General features: G+C 38.2%; 1 long non-coding RNA gene across 1 annotated transcript; it reads left to right on the top strand.

Annotated features, from left to right (window-relative positions):
* Window positions 1-1653, top strand: LOC147655330 (uncharacterized). The gene is made up of 2 exons (XR_015278711.1): window positions 1-278; window positions 1022-1653. It is a non-coding gene; the product is annotated as an uncharacterized LOC147655330 (long non-coding RNA).
* Window positions 1654-6315: the final 4662 nt, after the last annotated feature.

The following is a 6315-nucleotide window of genomic DNA, read 5'->3' as shown; positions in this document are numbered from 1 at the left end:
ATCTGAGATAGGCTGTGAGTCAGTCCCCCATACACCAAGAGGAACAGAAACTTCCCCATGAGGCATTGGCAGCTGGCAGCTCCTTGCCTGCTTTGATTCCCCGTTTCAGGGTACTGCACCTGCCCAGAGAGTGCTGCACCTCAGCACGGACAGCAAGGCAGGGTTACACAGGCATCTCTCACACGCCTAGTAAAGGTTAATGTGTGAACTCTGAGTCTGTGAGCCCCCTCAGAGTGTAGCAGCTCTTCACATGAAAGGCAGAGGGATGCTTCTAAAAGGTAAGGGATCAAACTGTTCAAGACTCAGACTCTCCCTAGGCTGGTGGTGACATTCCCACGTGTCACACTGTGTGGGATGATGGAATATAGAGGAGATGGTCATGGGTCTGGGCATGTCAGTGGCCTGGTGCACCAGTACTCAGCACCTTCCCGAGGGGGCTGGGTTTGTGAGCTGGGTCAGCTGGATCAGAAAGAGGCCCATACTGGCCAGCAGATGTGTTGGGGTGCCACCCCCACCCTGCAAGGGACTCGATTCTGGGTGCTGAATCCTTCCAAATGTAAAATGCTTATCACATGCGAGAATGGATTGAAAAATATTTTTCTGGTAGATTAAATAATTCTGAGAGTAGACAGATGAATGGCTTAAAGTGGAGAAAAGAAAGATATCTGAGCAAGTAGAATTAATTTTTCTATCATTATTTATATATTAATTCCAAGAAAATTGGGGGGAGGGGGGGTTGGGTTGTGTGGAACCAACAAAAACAAAGCAAAGCAAATATCCTCAGTAACTGGAACAGGCAGAGATACCTACTTATTTTACAGGTTGATGAGACATTTAAATGAGATGTTAAAAAATTCCATGCAAAGACCAGGGTGGCAGCCCCCCTGTATAAAGATGCTCATTGAGGAGCCTGGCAGATAATCGATGGAGATTTGCTAAGGCCCATGCTCAGCAGGTACTTAATGCCTCTGTAATCACAGCTCAAATGAAGCTCACCTCCAAACCTTGCTGTATTTTTCAGAATCTGACAGGATCCCTACATACATGAGAGATACAAAGATACCATGGTGCATCTGGACAAGAAGCTGACCCTCCTTTAATTCATGGTTAAAGTTGCAGAAATTCATGGGCGTTCAAGAAACACAGGATTGGATCCAAAGAATGATTTTCTAAATTATACCAATGGAATATTCTGTGCAGCTGAACTAAATAGTCCAGAGTGTCTCCTATGAAAATGCATAACTTGCCAACTTTTGTGGCATGAAAGATTTATGTGCACATGTGTGTGTGTGTGTGCTTGCGTGCACAGGGGAATGTTAGAATGGGTTTACTTTAGTGCATATTTAAGCAGGAAACATAAGATAGGTATTACAACTAATAAAACAGTGAGTTTACATCTATGAATTTGGAACAAAACATTATGTTTCTTTAAAAGCCATAACCTAATACAGAGTTTTGTCAAAAACATGGAGTCAAGTACTAGAATCCTTTTTCCCTGGTAATATCAGTATAATTTATGTCTCCATAACAAAAAAGTTGGAAATCTGTTCATCAAGCAGATTGTGCCTGGGTGAGATTTTATGCTAATAAGTTAGAACTCTATGTTTGATTTACTTGATGGATAATATAAAGAGAGTAACAGTGAAAAAGAAATACATTTTTAATATACTATTCCACAGTCTCTGTAGTAAACCGGCAGATGAACTATGACATTTATTTTTTAAATTTCATTAGGATTGTATTAAGATGTATGAAAGATTATTATCCATATAGGTAAAATTAAAAAAAAAAAATCTGTCTATTGTGACAATTGCAATTTTTTAAAAAATCCTTTGAGGTTGGAGTTTCCTGCCATGTTAGTCAAGCTGGCTCAACTTAGACTCAACTACAGTAGATGCAATAATTCATAGCATCTGAATGGTAAAACAGTGTTCCAGTATTTAAATTAGCCTTTAATAGATGGCATGAATCATTTTTGTACTCATGCTTTTGCACATAGGATTGCACTGCCAGAAATGCAATGTTCTTGGTGACATTGTTTAAGGGTTTAATTTCATATTGCTGCTTCAGTAAGATTCCAAGGGCTGCAGAAAAATGTGTTGGGGTACACTGAACAAACTTATTACAAATAAAGCACTCCTCAGCTGTTTAGATAACTCTTCCAGAAGAAAATTTTGAATTACATTTCTATACAGCAGCAGTATACCAAAAAATACTTTTAATGAAAAGTAAAAGCAGATGACAAATTGTACCCAAATCCAAAGTAGTGAGCTCTTGCAAAACAGTAAGTTTGAGCCGTGACTATTTGTAACGTGATAAAGTTAATGTAAATTTAATGGCTTTCAAGACACAAGCTATTATATACCATACAAAGCTGGTAAATGTATTTGAGAAGTCAGTTGCTAGGCTTCTAGATCTTGCTACAGTTTCAGAAATTGCAAGTTCAATTTCCAGCACCCCCAGCTGAGATTCAGAATTACAGCAAAAACAATGACTTTCTTTAAGGTTTTACCTACCAGTCAGGAGAGTGAGTCACTATTCCAGGAGATTGCCAATATATACAGAGGCAGATACGTGCAAGGAGGGAAAGCCCCATGGAGGGAGGGATGTTAACTCCTGTTAACCTACTGCACCTCAGCCTGCAGCCAGCCCAGCTGCCAGCGCGGGGCTCCGAGACAACTTCCCCTGAAGTCATTCCCCAGCCATTGGCTGGACTGACACTGGACTGAAAGAGGGTGAAAATACACTCTTGTAGGAAAAATATTAAACCTTTCTTCACTGGGAGCAATGAAAAATACCCATTATACAATAGCACCAATAAACCAAGTGATCCATAAATACTGAAAAAAAAATAAAGGGGGGTGGGGGAGAATTAACTGCAGAACATCCATGCTGAGGAAAATGCAGACTTCTGCAGGTTGGAATAAAGCAGTCACAGCATGCTTTTCTCACTGACTTTCCTCCCACTGAGCTATCTCCCAGTTCTCAGGGACTAATTTCCCTAAGCATCAGCAACTGAATGTTTTTCTGCACCTTCAGCTGATATTTTTATGAATTTTTAAGATTTCGGGCTTAACATATTCATGATGAAAATTCTTGAACAAGTATTAAAATACATGAAGGAGTCAATGACCATTCCATGAAAAGCCACCAAAGTTTCACAAATCTGCTAAAAGTACATCCCTTGGTATGCACTTTCTCTCATGCAGATACTGGGCTTGAATGGGCAGAGTAGGGTCATCCCCTCCTCTCCCATCAAAGGTGCTCCATTGCCTCCTTCAAAAAGAAAGAGCAGAATCAGCAGCAAACACACCACTGGCACACTCCTGTAGTTGCTACTGAGCAGTGCAATCATGCCTTCAGACTTCCTGCCCGTTGTCTGGAATTTATGACAAAGGATGCCTGACCCTATTGGACTCTGATGTTCTGGCCCTGGACCCTTTCTGAAAACACTGTATCTCTGAAATGATGATTCAAATCTGCAAAGAAAAGATCTCCTAGAGAGGTTATATATTTCTGTCCTATGATATCATCAAACAGAAGGGTTGTGAAGCTACAATTTAAGCTGAATAAAAAGTCAGTTTAAAATACTCTGCTCTGTCAGTGACAATAAAGCCTTGGAGTTTAAAGGTAGTTTTGGAATAAGATATTTAAGATTTGTCTGTGGAATCTAATCTACATGCTGATTATTTGGGTAAGTGTGCCAGGCTAACAGACACTACTTTCACTTGACCACCATTCTTTATCCACAGATGAGTAAGAATGCCTGTTTTTTCTTAACAGTATTTTATATAACCAAGATAGTGTAAATCAAGGTTGTCAAACCTAAACAAGGAAAAAATCCCTGTACGAGGAGTTTCTTCTAATGTAGAAACAGCATTTTTATCGTCAAATAAAACCAGTGGTATTTTCACTCCAAAGCTCCTGTGCTTTGCTTTCCCTACAGCATTCTGCCTGAGGTTCTTCCCAATTTTGTGTCTCTTAAATAAACACATCCTAACAAAAATGCAACCTGTAAAAATTACTAGGCCCTGCATTGGCTGTAATAGTCCAGGAAGAATAATGACCAGCTATTCTGCAAAGGTCTCCATTCTTTTTCTCTGCTTTATTGTGGATGTGGGGTGCACAATTATTTTGGAAGAGAGGAGAAAAAGAAGTGTTTTCTTAGATGAGATGTAGGGTCCTGCCAGTTTATTGTTATTTCTGAGTTTGTCCTATTCTTGAATGTCTCCTAGAGTAAGAAGACATACACCTCCCTAACAGCAAAGAAAGATTTAGCATATTTTTAATATCTGCCATTATCAGTAAAGTAAATAGTTAAGAATGAAATTAATTGAACCAGTGGGACAGAAGTTTGGATTAAAGCCTTTGCACTTGGGTCCTAAACTGAAGGTATTAATTTAATAGAATATAATCATTTGCACATGCCTTAAGTAATCAGCAAATATACACAGCAAATTTGAAAATTGCATTTCTGCCTAAATATACTGAAGGAATTAGAGTTTTAAGTAAAATTAAGGCTTCAGTTTAAAAACACCTATTCTCCATTTTCATCCAGTAATCCCATTGAAATTAACTCTTAAACTATTTTTGAATTTGCCAAGTAATGCCTCTTTTGGCTTCAGCAGGAAAAAAAGAACCTCAAGAACATATTGCTGTATTGAGTATATATTATGAAATTGAAACTCTTACAATGCCAGCTGACCATGACTAGGATAAATATTTTCCAAGTCCAAAAACATGAAGCAGACTGTCTTTAGAAGTGCCTACTCAGATCTCCCTTGCAGAACTGCAAAGGGTTGCCAATTGTTACAAATATCTTCTCAAGCAAAGTCCGCTTAGAAAAGTAGGCAGTGCAACCAATTAAGTGGGAAAAAGCAAATAGGCTTTTAGATACAAAGATATTTTTTGAATACAGAGTATTTACATTCATTATTTACAACTGTTGTGTGACCATTAAAGAATATTTACTTAGAGATAGCATCAGACACTGAAAAAAATTAAGAATTTTTCACACAGCACTGTTGAAAAGGGGAGTAAGCTGATTATTATATGTAACAACACCTTACACATGTAGGTAGGTGTGTTTTCTGAGGCTCAGAAAACCCTTAAGATAAAAGCCAGGACTGATCTGTAAAGGAAATATTTAATTCCCTATCCTTCCTGTGAATAGGGGATACAACAGTAGAATGTATTTTTTGTTGTATTTACAACTCAGTAAGAATAAGAAAAATACTGGAAGCCTCCCAGTAAAGGAAGTCTGTACTAGGCAAAAATGCTTTTCTGTACAAGAAAGCATTAAAGTTTGTTCTGCATAAACAAAATAACTTTGTCTTCTGTCCCTCTATCTAGAAACATTAATAACTCAAAAAAGTGCCCATTTGGCTTTGAGATGATGCAGTCTTCTGGACTGCAGTGAAAACTTATTTCCCAAGCCCTCAATGAACCGAGGCAAAAATTATGTATTTTACTTTATTTTTAATTCCTAAAGTTGACTTACTTACTGCAAATAGCCTGGCAGAGGATGTATAATTTTGTTGTCAGTGCTAGGCAGAGTTTTGCTGGAACTAGACGCCTCTTACTCAGTGCCTCTTTTTGAGGGAGAGTACATCTCTGCAGCTCCTCATGGAGAAACTTTATGGCTCTGAACACTTAAAATTTCCTCTGCCAGAAGAAAGTTTTTCCAAAATCAGATAAACATTAAATGTTCAGCAACACAATTCTGAAGAGTTGCTTTTAGAAAGAGCTTTTCTTTTAGAGGAAATCATGGTTAACCATCTTTTGCAAGTGCTCTATAAAGACATTTTACCTTGTATGATCTTAAGCCACAGTTTCTGTGACTCCAGTTAATGTTCAAGGGATAATAAATCACCTTATGTCTTTCTGCCTCCCTTTTTCCACTGTCAATTTGACAGAAAATACTAAACTGCTAAAGAGGAAAGAGTTTTCATGAAAGTTGTTTTTTTTGGGGGGCGGGGGAGATGGTTTGTTTGTTTTGTTGGCTTACTTTTTTCTGAAGCAGTAATACACATTTTGAATGTGAATTAAACATTATTACAGAGTAACCAGTCCAAAGTTTTGTTTCTTTGTGGGTTGCCATAAATATCTACTGACAAGCTTGATTCAAGACTTTCCTTAGGTAGAACTGATTTTTCACAGAACACTCACACAAATGAAATACTCCAGATATTTGTTTCAACCCCAAAGACCTTCTCAGAGCCCACCCCAGACTCATGGCCTATGAGATTCTGGCAATCAGCCATGCAAATTTTGTTTGTTAAGAGCAACATTTATCATAATTTTCATATCTCTCCT

This window comes from Cyanistes caeruleus, chromosome 1, assembly GCF_971803275.1.
Source record: "Cyanistes caeruleus chromosome 1, bCyaCae1.hap1.1, whole genome shotgun sequence".
Taxonomy (NCBI): domain Eukaryota; kingdom Metazoa; phylum Chordata; class Aves; order Passeriformes; family Paridae; genus Cyanistes; species Cyanistes caeruleus.
The sequence above is the reverse complement of the archived record's forward strand: the minus strand, read 5'-3'. Positions and strand labels throughout refer to the sequence as shown.